Source organism: Equus asinus, chromosome 4, assembly GCF_041296235.1.
Source record: "Equus asinus isolate D_3611 breed Donkey chromosome 4, EquAss-T2T_v2, whole genome shotgun sequence".
NCBI classification, from domain to species: domain Eukaryota; kingdom Metazoa; phylum Chordata; class Mammalia; order Perissodactyla; family Equidae; genus Equus; species Equus asinus.
In genome coordinates, this window is record NC_091793.1 from 64,583,172 (window position 1) to 64,597,076 (window position 13,905).

Here is a 13,905-nt window from a genome sequence, read left to right on the forward strand (position 1 = left end):
GCACTAACTTCTTCCCTGCCTTATTTGCCCCCTCCTCGTACTCTAGGATGGCATAGGTCTTTTTGTTTCATTCACAACTGTATTCCTGTAGAGGACCTGCTTTATGAATGTAACAAAAAAAGAGAAAAAAGTGAATAAGTGGATTATCGCTATCGTACAGAGCAGATTTCTACTCCTACCGCTTTAACTCCTTGTCTTTATGTCTGACTAGGCCTCAAAAGGGAGTAAGGCAGTTTTCAAGACTGAACTCAATATAAGCAATTATTAATAATAAAAACAAGAAAAGTAGAAAAAAATGGAAACTTTCATTCGTTAAGTACATCATTAAGAAAATGAATGGATAAGCCACAGTGAGAATATATTTAAAAAAAGAAAACCTATATTTGGCAAAGGATAAGAATTTAGGATTTATAAAGAACTCCTACATTTCAATAATAGAAAGACAGCCAACCCAATAAAAAATGAGCAAAATATTTTAACAGACGCCTCTCAAAAGAAGATTTAAAATAACCAATAAGGACATGACAAATTGCTCAAAATTATTAGACAATAGAGAAAAAACTATGAAAACTACAGCGAGATAACTATCCTTAACTAGGATGGCCAAAATCAAAGACTGATAACAACCAATGTTAATAGGTATATGGAATAGAAATGTTGTTACAGTGTTGGTATGAATATAAATTGGTACTAAACCACATCTCCCCAGCACTTCTAAAACTATGCTACCCAAGAGAAATGAGAATGTATATCCACAAAAGTACTTAAATTATATGTTAATGAAAGTTCTATTCAAGGTAGCCAAAATATGGGAACAGTCCAGTAAACAGGAATAGATAAATAAACTGTGATATATTTGGGTCAAAATATTATTATTTTAGGAATAAAAAGGAAAGAACTATGTGCAACAACATGAGTGAATCTCAAAACATTATGCTGAGTTTAAAAAGCTTTAAATGAGTGATTCTATACTGTATGATTCCATTTATATGAATTTCTAAAATACATATTAAATCTTACATACGGTTGAAAAAATATCAGCATTGTGATTGCCTGGGGTGGTGGTGGAGGGAAATGACTGGGAGATATCATGAAGAAACACTCTGAGGTGGTGGTAAAGTTTAGTATATTAATAGGAGTTTGGTTATATAGTGTATACATTTGTCAAAACTTAACCAAAAAATGAGATATATGCAGTTCACCACTTGTAAATGTTACCTCACTGGGGAGAAACACTATTAACAAAAATGAACTCTAGTTAATGATATACATGGTAGAGTATTTAGCATGCACATTTATTTAATTTACTTGGAAATGCATCAAGAAGGATGGATTAATAGATGGAGATAGAGGTGGCTAGAAAGACTAGGGATAAAGCAAGTACGGTAAAATGTTAGTGATAGAATCTAAAGGATGTTCACTTTAAAATGCATTCAATTTTGCTGTATCTTTGAAAATTTTCATAATAAAATGTTGGAAAAAATAAAATGAGAATAAAAAATAAATAAAAGCATCAAAGAGATTGTGGGTTTTCAGGTACCTAAGGTGTGTTTGTTGCTCTAGTTGCACTTCCAGGCTTTAAGTTTTCAAGAAACCAAGGCAACAGGACAGATGCGCGGGGCTGTTAGTCCTTGTGGGCTGGACTTGGATGGCTCCTGGCCACGCCACAGTCTGTGGATGACCCTATATAGGCTGGCCTTTCTCTCAAAATATCATTTTAGCTCAGAGATAATCTAACCAAAAAACAGACACATTGCTCTTTCCCTTGTCTGAGAGATACAAAGAAATATATGTTTTTCAAGAAAGTTCCATTAAAATGTCAAAGATGTGAAGCTCATTCCAAGACCACAGAGCACATGCTGGCGACCTCCAGTGAAGCTGGTCCAATTCTTGTCTTGTGAAATTGTTCAGCAACAATCGTTCTTCCTGTGGGTAAATCAATACCTTCAATTCGATACCTGGAGTTTTGGTGTTTTATTACCACCAAGGGTTTCCAAGCATGCTGTTTCAGTGAAGTTAGTTCAAACACTTTGTTCTGAAGAGGGCTAGGGAAGAAAAATGCAACTATAAGTCTCCTCAAAAATTAATGCTCTGAGATGCAAATATCGCAAAGTAGAGAGTAAGGATTACATAGTGGACATGGTTTAAGCCTAACTTTAGGCAGTTTTTCCCATCTGAAGCCTTCTTCATTTTGCAGAACAAATCTAGATGTTCCAGGTCTAAGTAACATTTGTCTTAACTTTTCTTTTCTTTGTTAGAACATTTATCACAATGTATTATAACCACTTGCATAGAGAACTTCCTAGTAGACTACGAACCCTTTGAAGTAAGGCCAATAACCTTTTCATCTCTATATTTCAGCTAGGTGCTAGATATATTTACAACATAGAAATAAAGTTAACTTTTGATAAATAACTGAAAAATGAAAGACTGGATATTGTTAGTAAATTTGATTTGTCTAGAGTTTGATCTGGGTATTATCTGGTGCCACCTCTTAAGATGGTATATTACTTAGGAATCTTTTAGTTGCAAATAAACAAGAAAAAATAACCCAAGTTGGCTGAAGCAAAAGGACTCACGTAATGAAAAGTTCAGTGATAAGACTGGCTTTAGATGTTCATATTCTGAGACTAATATGGATCTGTTTTCTTTCCATCTCTCTCCTCTCCTCTATCCTGCTATTCTCCACATTTCTGTCTTAGTTACTGTCAGACTTTCTCCTGAGATCCCAAGGTGACTACCTGAAGCCCCTGCAGGGAACATCCTTATCTTCTGATCAAGTGGAGGAAAAGCAAGACTCCTTTTCCCTGTATCCACAGCTATAGTTCTGAGAGTTACGCTGATGGTTGTAGTTTGGATGTTTCCCCTTCCTGCGTGTCAAGTTTTCGTTTCAGATAAACTATCAAGTTTCATTCAATACACAATGAATAAATTAAAAAATCCATAAAGAATCTACAAACTCTTATTTGAATGACATATATAATGTTTTTTTCTCAAGCATTCTTCATATGCAATACTAGATAAATTGTTTTCATTACTTGTTTTCTCCATTTTATCTTTCAGCCGGATATAGTATATAGAAAATCACTTCCTTAATGTTTTTCTCTGTCTTGCCATAAAAACTCAAAAACTGCTCCTGTTGCTAAAGCCATTTCCTTTACCCCTTCATTGATATCTGAATCCCACCTAGTCATCTTTCAAGGGTCAGCTCAAACTATCTCTTTCCTCCAAGTACTTTCTAATGATCCCAAAGGTGAAAGTCATGTTTTCAGCCTCTGAACTGAGATGATATTTAGGGTCCTCACCAATTACTGTGTAGTACCCATAATATACATACTGGCAGTGAATGTGGTCTTTGGTTTAGCACAAGGGCTAAAGCATTCTGTATGGATTTAGTTAGTGACAATGTGTCTCACTCTCACTTTTTCTTAGCTGAGAAATGAGTAGAAAATGTGCACATGATAAGTCTACCCAGGAATAAAGAGATGTCATAAGCAGTGTGTTTAGAACTTGCCTGGCATACAATAACATTCCAGAAGTTGTAGCTGCAATTGTAATTATTTAATTATTATTGGTTATTTTTAAGTATATATTGTCACCACAAAATTGTAAACTTTTTGAGGACAGGTAATCTGTACCAAAGTTTTTTGTATCCTTAGCATCTACGAAAATGCCTTGAAAATCAAAGACATTCAATAAATTTTGATCTAATATCCCCAGTTCCCAGTATCTGCCATGGGAGATTTGTGCAGTGGAAACTTTCAAGCACAAGATACCATATGCTCGTAGAGAGGTAGGATTTTAGTAAAATATTTATCCCTTTTTTGATGGATTTCTTGTCTGTCTTGAAATTGTTTTGTGCCCAATGCATTTTTCAAGGGCCCTTATCCGTAGAAGTCTATCCATGCAGACTGTAGCAGTCTATATAACATTGAACTTTTCTTTTTCTTCTTCATCCTATTGAGATGAAACTCTGACAGTAAAATGATTCAGCAGGGAAAACAAATTGCTCTTCAAAAGTGATTATTTTAGGGTGGACAGGCTTTCTTTGTTATGAACATTCTCAGAAAAGGATTTTCAACACAATCATTTGCCTTTATTGTACATACAGCTGGTAGATCTTCTGAGCTTTATTTTAAGGTATTTCCAAAATTAGCAATTTAAGTAGAAATATGGTTTATTTTGACACGTGATTATGATCTGCTGATTTAGTGGTTTTATAAAAAAATATTTGCAAACTATTTGACACTTTTGCCATCAAAATACAGAGGCTACATTCCCTTTTCATGAACCTGGATGGGGCTTTGTGACTGCCTCAATGAATATAAAGTGGCAAAAATGACATGGCATGACTTCCACAGCTAATTTAAAAAGGGACATGCAGCTTATGCTGGTTTCTCTCAGGCCACTCACTCCAGGTGCCCTGAGCCAGCATGTAAAATATCTTGCTACCTTGAGACTGCCATGTGGAAAGACAAAGTGGAAAGACATCACAGAGACAGAGAGGCTCAGGGAGCCCCAGCTCTTCCAGCCTCCAGCTGTTTGAGTCTCCCCAACCCAGGAGCCAGGCATGTGAGAGAAAGAGCCTCCAAGATTGTTCCAGCCTCAGTCATTATCTGACTACGTTGGCTTGAGAAACTCTGAGTAAGAACTGCTCTGCCAAGCCCAGTCAACCTCCAAGTTAGTGAGCAAAACAGATAATTGTTAATGTTTTAAGCTACTGTTTTGGAGTGGTTTCTTATGCAGGAATAGATAACTAGAACAAGTATACAACCGTTATAAAAAAATTGCTCTCCAAGGTTAATCTAAGGTTATAATACCAAAATTTAAGATCATTCAAAGTTATGATATAATATCTTTTGCATCTATATGGGTGGTTTTACCTGATATGGAAGTAATTGATTAGGAGGGAAAACTTTCTCTTAATTGTTCTGGGTAGAAGATAACAAGTGGTATATCTGATTAAGTATTTCTTTACCCTAATTTTGATTAGTATGTTTCACATTTTGTGAATAGGTAGGTGATGTACTATTGAGGTCTTATATACTTACTAATTTACTTATGTATTCTTGATATTCTTTATTATCTTTGTCCCCTGCCCCTAGCAGATATCAACTCCATAGGAAGAGTCACTTTTCTCTAATTTGTTCACTGAGGTATCCCAGGGTGTGAGAGCCGCGATGGACACAAAGCAAATGCTCAATGCAATGAATTAACTCTACCAGTAATGAGGAAAACAAGCAAATTAAAATATCAAGATTTCATTTAATACCCATCAAATCACAGACGTCGATCATATCTCAATGCAGCTGTAAAAAATTGTTTAATCAAACAAGAATTCTAATTGGTCACATTGAAGTAACTGAAGTTCTATTTCTTCATCTTTTCATCACTATGTGATCATTGTTTTGTTTTGGTTGTCACAGGAATCTGTGCAATACCACAGGCATTGGAGACACAGTACCGGAAACAAGCTTGAAGAATTTCCAACCCATTGCTAACTTACTCTTCAAGTGAATGTGTGTAGTGAGCCCAGCAGTGCGTTTCAGCCCCAATGTCTTCTGCCTTCCCCTAGTGGAACTGGAACCATCAGCTTGTGAGTGCTTCAAGGGTTTGGTATTTGACCAAGAAAAAATTACCTTCCCCACTCCCTCACGGGAAGCAGACTTCTAGCCAGCAGCAGCAGCCCCTGCTTGGGAAGGAGAGAAGTTTTATAAGTTTAAATCTAGTAAATTTTTTATTAATAACCAAATATGGACATTTTAAATTACTAAAACAAGACTCTGTTTGAATCTAAAGTAACTCTAGAATTTGTTATTTAAGATCACCGGAAAGTCATGGAGACAAAGTTTTACACCAAGAGTAGAGAATAGATGTTCTTACTTTCCTTCTATACTGATAATCCCTAGAAATAAATGGTTGGGTTCACCCCACTGGACCCAGTATAGAATAGTCAGAGAGAAGTTGGTAAAAGTTTTATTTGATTATTAGATGACTATATTAGTCGGCTAGGGTTGCCATAATAACACAGACTGAGTGCCTTAAACAACAGATGTTTATTCTTTAACAGCTCTGGAGGTTAGAAGTCTAACATCAAGGTGCTGTCAGGGTGGGTATCTGGTGAGAGCTCTCTTCCTGGTCTGCAGTTACCCACAACCTCCTCCCTGTGTCCTCATATCACCTCTTCTGCATGCTCACATGAAGAGAGAGAGACAGCTCTCTGATGTTTCTTACTCTTCTTACACGGACAATAGTCACATTGGATTAAGGACCTACCTTATGATCTCATTTATCCTTGATTACCTCCCAACACCCTATCTCCCAATCCAGTCACATTGAAGGAAAGGGCTTCAACATGCGAACTATGTGTATGTGGTGGTGGTGAGGGGGCACAATTCAGCCCATAAAATAATCCTGATAGAGAAAAGACTAACTGGCAAGTCTTCCTGATGCTGCATTTATTTCAATGGTATGTGACAGCAAAGCATCAGCTGATGAGAGAGGATGACATCTGGATATCACCTCTTTGGGAGGACAAGGCAGTAAAATGGGCCTAGGAAGGGGAGGGAGTTGGCTAGTCCACCTAACCAGAGTCCTACTGTTTTCTGAGGAACACGTCTGGGGAGGAACATTTCCTCATACCTCCATCATAAATGCACGTTTGAGCAAATCTAGTTTAAACAGAGCAGTCCGTCTGAAAGTAAGTTTCACTCATGAGTTTTTCTCAAAACTGTAGTGCAGTTTGAATTTGAGCAAAACTGTTAAAGTTGCTCAAACTTGTAAAGTAGATTTGCTCAAATTCCTATTTGTAATGTAGTTACTTTTGATGACAAAAAGATAGAAAATGAAGGAAAGAATAGGATGCTATAATAAAGGAAACATTAAGATGATATAAAAGAACTCTTAGAAAGAAAATTATGATAGCGGAAATTCAAAGCTCCAAAACAGAGTTCAGAGGCCAGTTCTGGTGGCCCATTGGTTAATTGAGCACACTCCACTTCAGTGGCATGGGTTCTGTTCCTGGGCGTAGACCTACACAGCTCTGTTTGTAGCCATACTGTGCTGGTGGCCCACATACTAAAAAATAAAGGAAGATTGGAATGGATATTAGCTGAGGGTGAATCTTCCTCAGCAAAAACAAAAAAAAGAAAAGAAAAGAAAAAAACAAGAGTTGATAACATTAAGGAAAATGCTCAGAGAGAGGAGTGAAATGATGGAGGAATAGACCAAAAAAAAAAAAAAACGAGAGAGAGAGAATTAGATCCAGATACCCAAAATCATTTTGTTGCACAAAGATAGACAAAGAAATCAGAAAGGAGGAATTTATCAAAGAATGCTTGAGATTTTCAAACTACATACTGCCTAGAGATGCTTGCTGTGCACAAAGCAAAATAAAAGGAAAATCAGTCACACCAAGCGATATCATCATGGAATTTCAGAAAGGGAACAAAGGGAAAATCCTGAAAGGTTTTAGAAAGTAAATAGCGGTCATCCTATAATGAGTGGGGAACTGATATTGTATAAGACTTCTCAGTCCTTGAAACAGAAGCTAAAATTTCAGTGGAGCAATGCCTTCAAAATTCTAAGGGAAAATATTTTCAAGCTAAAATTTCTGTACCTGGCTAGTAATCAAATATGAGAAAAGAGTTAGGACTTAACATAAAAGCAAGATCCAATTTTTTAAAAAAATTTTCCTCTTACGTTTTTCTCAGCATACACTCTCAAAATGAGGGAGAGAACCAGATATCAGTAAGTCATGAAATCCCAGCAAAGAGAACATAATGCAAAATAAAGCAGAGAGTATTGTATTTCCTGCATGATGGTAAAGGGAAACCTCGGGAGAATAGCTCAGCAACAGGCCTGGAGAGCAAAAGTCTTGACTGGAGCCCGCAGATCAAAGGCTTCAGTTGGGAAGGACAACATGAAACCGCATACCTAATGTGTTTCAGCACAGTGAAAGCAGAATCACTCCTCAGAAAGTTTAATGATAAACTTGTGATAGGCATATAGCCAATCAAACAGGTGCAAACATAAGGAAATAAAGATTTATAAGAGAATAAATGCGATTATAGTACAGTAACTGGCTTAGGTTGGCTAATATTTAGGTACTCATGACGATATAAGCACTGAATATTGATATAACCAACAGCTGTGCATTAATTCTTCTGGGTGTGTGGTAGAGAGTACATAAGAAAGCTAAATCCTTATTTTCCACAGGAGAAAAATTGTAGTGATATCTAAAGTTGAAAAGTCAAAAGTTAGCAACATAAGCATGTTATTTAGAAAAATAGAGGATGGTACCACAAAACCATAACTGAAATAGATGAAAACCCTTGTCCAGGGTGGGACTAAAATCAAGGGAGGAGGTAGATGGGGCAGAGAATTGTTATTTTAATTATAGCACTTATCAAACAATTTTACTTTTTAAAATAGATGTGTTTTAAGTTGACTAAATAATTTTAAACGTTAACAGTTCAATTGAAAGTTAGCTGTGGATACCTTGTATGACCTAGGAATTGAAGTTGGCACTGTGGGGGATATGGGAAATACTGTAGAAATTTCAGTGTATATTCTGCAGAAAACGTGGAATTAAGAGCCAGTCTTGTACATAAATAAACTACTTACAGATTGATAATTAAGTGACAAGTTTTCTGGATCAATAACCAAAGAGAGTGATCCATTGTGAGCTTAAGTAGTCATGGGAAGCTTCACAAAGGCGGTTAGACTTCAACAGACCCTAGAAGGAGATATTTGATATGAAGTGAAATTTACCATCATTTACTGAAGCCAGTGCCAGGTGCCGTCCTTCATGAGTTCTAATCATTCTTTCATTTAATTCTTGGTTCAAAGCTATGCAGTAGCCTTTATTATTCTTATCCCTCCTTTACAGAGGGAACGCCTGAGGATCTAGACAAGTTGACTGTCTTCCACGAACCCACATAAATCTTAAGTAATGAGCTGGGGGTGAATGAGCAAGTTGCATGATAGTTCACAGTTTTCTCATCTGAAAAATAAATATTTTAGGCCACGTGAACCACAAGATTTCTTCTGTGGTCTATTCTTCAATCCTGTAATACCCAAATTGTGACTTTCTTTGGGGTTTGATTGGGGATGGGGTGGAGGGAGCAGCATGCAACCAGCATATTAATATCTTTTTTTTTTTTTTTTTACAATTTGAATAATGGGTAATAGTACCCATTTCCCTTCAGGTTAAAAAAAAGAAAGAACAAGAAAAGTGGATGGTTGTTAGGCCCCCGGTGTTGAAAACTTCAATACTGTACCAGTTAGTTCCCTCTTGTGACCACAGTTCCTCTCCATTGTTGTTGAAAGGTGGCTACGGCTTAGCTTCTAGGTCAGTGACTTCTAGTTTTGGAAAAAAGCCCAGTTGTAAAGTAGCAGCAAGCATCTTTAGCTAGCATTCTAATAGAATTGGGTATTTTAGCTGGATGCTTGACCCAGGGCAAATCACTTAATCTCTTCATGAATTGCTAACCTCATGAGTATGCACCTCATACACTGAGGGTACTTGAGTCTGCATGTGCTCACCCAGTAGTAAGAGCTAAACCTGATATTGCCAGGCCTTAGCCAGAGCTTTCTCAACACATATTCTTTCCTATTGGCTGCTGCATAGAAATAGAACACAGTGGTTGAGATCATGGGATTTGGATTCAAGACCTGTCCTTGAGTCCTTGCTCTAAGACCTTGGTGCTTAAATTATCTAAGACTCTGCTTCTTTGTCTGAAAAATAGGAAAGAAAGAAAGAAAGAAAGAATGCCTATTCCATAAGGCTGTTGTATTAAAGCTTTTAGCACAATATCTAACATTTGAAGATTTCAACAAATGTCAAATACTGTCTTTTATTTGTTGTGGCTTTATTTTTTTTTTTTAACTTTTTCATGGGATTTAACAATGTGGGTTTCCATCCTTATCCAAAGAATTCATTACTTATTTTAGGACCACTCTTGAGTGTGTTAACTTCAAAATCAACCACTAAATACATATTAACCAGACAATTTGTACCAACTCCCAAACTTATGTCTCTGGATGTTGTCCTTTTCTACTCTTAGACTCTTACACTCCTTTTAAGACTTCACAAGGAGGTGATTATAGTGGTATTGATTACACTGAAGAATAAGGCATTTGGGATCAAGTAAACCTGCATCCCATTTCTCCCTTTTCCAAGAATGACTAGAAGAGCAGTAACTAGAGCAGTTATTTGGACACTAAATTTTCTCGTCAGCCAACCTACTGGAAATGCCAGGACTTACTCTGTAGAGATACTGTGAGAATGAGAGATAATGCATAACATGCAGCGCATAGAACATAAACTCCATAGAAGTTGCCGTCACTGTTAAGGCTGCTAGCTGATCATTATTTTCACTTCGGAATTTGATCATGATAGATACTAAGATTTCTTTTCATGTTTTTTTATTGGGGACGTGATTACATTTTTATCCTGTCATTCTTCCCCAAATCTTCTGAAAATATTTCTGAAGTCTCAATGGACTTTTATTTTTCTCAGAATGGACTCATAAAATCTTAAACTGAGTGTGGAGGAGCCCCAGAGCACATCTTGTGTATCCCCTTTATTTTAAGCAGAAAAAACTAAGCCCCAGAATGGAAAAAGTCTGGCCTAGACCCACAGAGCTCATTAGGAGAAGAATTCTGTCCAATGAGAGGGATTTTACATGTTTATGGAGCAGTGTTCATTGTCTGTTCTTTGCTGAGATTTAATATCGTATTCAGCTTTCAGAAGTCTCTAACACTTGAGATTATTGAAATGTGTAAACACTAACAATTAAATCACAACCCTGTCATCCTTCTTACCCCTTGCTTCTCTCTTCAACCTTAACACAGCACCTAGCTATCGTCTCTGTGCAGAAATTCACCCTAATATTTCCAGTTAATATCTCTAACCTGTTTAAAACCAAGCTTCAGGGACAGTAATCTTATCCAGTACCTTGTTCCAATTTCCACAGAGCTATTCAGAAGTGTTCCTTAAAACCAACAGTCTAGCTCTCATCAGATTGACACTGTAGGGGAGGAAGACAAATCCTCTACCCTCTCTAGGTCCTTCTGGGTGGTCTAAGAATTAAATTGACGTAAGACAGAATAACAGGAGAAACTCAAACAAAGCTTTATAACATGTATACATGGGAGAAACCCAGGAAAACTGAGTAACTCAGACAGAATGGCCAAAGCTTTCACCTTAAATAGCATCTTTAGCTAAAGACAAAGGAGGATGTTGGGAGTAGTGCTTTGGGACTTCAAAGGGAAGGAAAGCAATTCAAGTGGAATGGAAAAGCAAATGCTTGCTAAATAGAAATTTGATAAGGATGGACTTAGCAAGAACCCTCACAGTTTATCAATATCCAGTGTTATCTGTGTGGATGGCCTGTCCTTTATCTTAAATTTCTTTTAGGCAGTTAGAGGGGGAGGCCAGAGTTTCTTTCAGAGTCTTTTGTGCTTAAAAATAATCAAGCCAAAGAGATACATTTTGAGATGGCCAACTCTGATCCCCTACAATAATTTCATATTCAAATTTCTGAAACTGGAAAACAGCACTATACTTACTAAGCCCTTCTCAAATTCTCATTTGAATAATACTAATTCTGCTAACTTCTTCTGGGTCTACTTTTCCAGTCCATTATCTTGTCAGTCTCCCCTTTTTTCTCACCCCCAGCGAGAGGTTCCCAAGGTGTAAGGGCATTTTATTTATTTTAATGGACACAGCTGGGAACTTCTTCATGACAAAATGATATGAGAACAGGCTAAGACAATTAGGGGTCTTTAGCCTAATTGATATGGTGATAAATGGGGATCGGTGGGGGTGTATTTTGCCTTGTGGGTGATGTCATGGTAGTTTACTAGACCTTTTTACACAAAGCATTTCTTGGTGTCTTCTGCCAAAATATTACAATCATGAGGCTGATGTGCCTGTGATTTGCCTTCTCTTTCATAAGTCACTCTCCTGTTTCCCTGTCCACCTCTTCAGACTCATCTGGGTAAAATTCTCGATCATGTATAGGGTACAATTTTAAGATTCTTAATGTTTTTCGCCTATGCTATTTTTTAAAGAGTTAGTTAATTTTGTCAGTCCTCACTCTCATCCTCTATTAATATTATTATGTGTTTTTGTGGTTGACCTCGACTTGTGGTGAAAAGTAAATGTGGAAGCAGCAGTGTCTTCTTTGCTGAGACTTTGTTAGTGTCATCAATCTTGAGAGCTGTACAGGCTCTGAGATACATCTGGACCAGCTCTCTCATTTTACATTAGAGGAATCTGCATTGCTGCAAGTTGAAGTGTCCTGTTCAAGGTGTCAGGAATAGATTTGAGATCAGAACCCAGCCAGCCTTTTGACCCTTGGGCCAGTATACTGTCCACTTTCATCATAAATAGAAATGAATTAATGGAGTTTTGGAGAAAATGTCCCATGTTCAAAAACATTGGTGTATGTGGAATAAGCAGAGTTCATGCTTCTTTAGTGCAGAAATTTTTACAACTTGTCCACATACACTGAAGTGCCAGATTGGGAGAGTATGCTTAATTCTTCAAATATTATTTACTCATGTAATCTTTTTTATTTTTGTAATGATATTCCATAGAACACACATGCACAGCTGTTGGAACTCTTCTGCAGACAATTTAAATGGTGCCCCATTAACTAAGCATGACCTTAACTGAACCTGATGTTAATGTCCTTCCTTAGTTGCAGGACCAGCATCGGCCATCCCAAATCTCTGAGACCATTGAAGGCCTGGCATGTAGTGGGTGTCATGGAAGTTTTGAATATTATTGTTTATTTTTATTTGCATCATCATAAAAATGATTCCAATGAGAAGTTAGCCCAATAACTCAAAATAAATGGAAATGGATGTTTCTGTGATAGTCTACTATGCTACTATTGGGAAGTATTTTAATAAATTGGTGGAAGTCGTCTCTCTCTATTAGTTAGAAATAATCAACTAAATTTTTTTAAATACTGTCCTTAACATGAGGTTAATAATTAAAGGACATTTATGAACCTCAATGTAAGGAAATTCAATAAATGTTTAATGATTAAAAACGAGGGGAAACAGCTAAGTTTTCTGGGACAAACAAATTATTTACTTTTCTTGAAGGTTTTCAGGGATTTATGATCTACTTCATTTTTTAATTTTTTTTTTAGGAAGATTAGCCCTGAGCTAACATCTGTTGCCAATCCTCCTCTTTTTGCTGAGGAAGACTGGCCATGAGCTAACATCTGTGCTCATCTTCCTCTATTTTATATGTGGGACACCTGCCACAGCATTCTTTGACAAGAAGCACATAGGTCCACACCCGAGATCACAACCAGCGAACCCTGGGCCATCAAACCAGAATGTCTGAATGATCTACGTCATTTTTGTCTTCATCAAATCTCAAATATTTTGTGGGATATACTTTCAAATACCTTATGTCATTTTCTGAACCCTCATCACAGGCCTTTCTGTCCCACGTTTCTCAGTAAAGTAATCATAGTGTTTTAGTATGACATTTAACCATTGATCCATTCAACAATATTCCCAGAGATGCCCCAAAGCCTTCTATGTTTTCAGGAGTGTGTAAGGGAAGGTACTAGGCTTGGTCACTGCCATTAGGAAGCTCAGAGACAGACAGACACACATGGAAACAGATAATGGGCATGCAAAGTCCTAATAACAGAGACACACATATGTTGTAATAGGAGAAAATTTGAGGGGGAGACATCTATGACACATCAATAATACACAATGGAGAAAGAGTCCTTCATTTTGACCTATTTATACTAAAACTGTGGTCTTCTTCGACTTCAGTTTATTTGCCCATATACAAATCCTTCCCCTTTCTAAATATAAGTAAGTGTCCTTGCTCTGTTCCCTCATGTTCATCAAATTTTGTCTCCT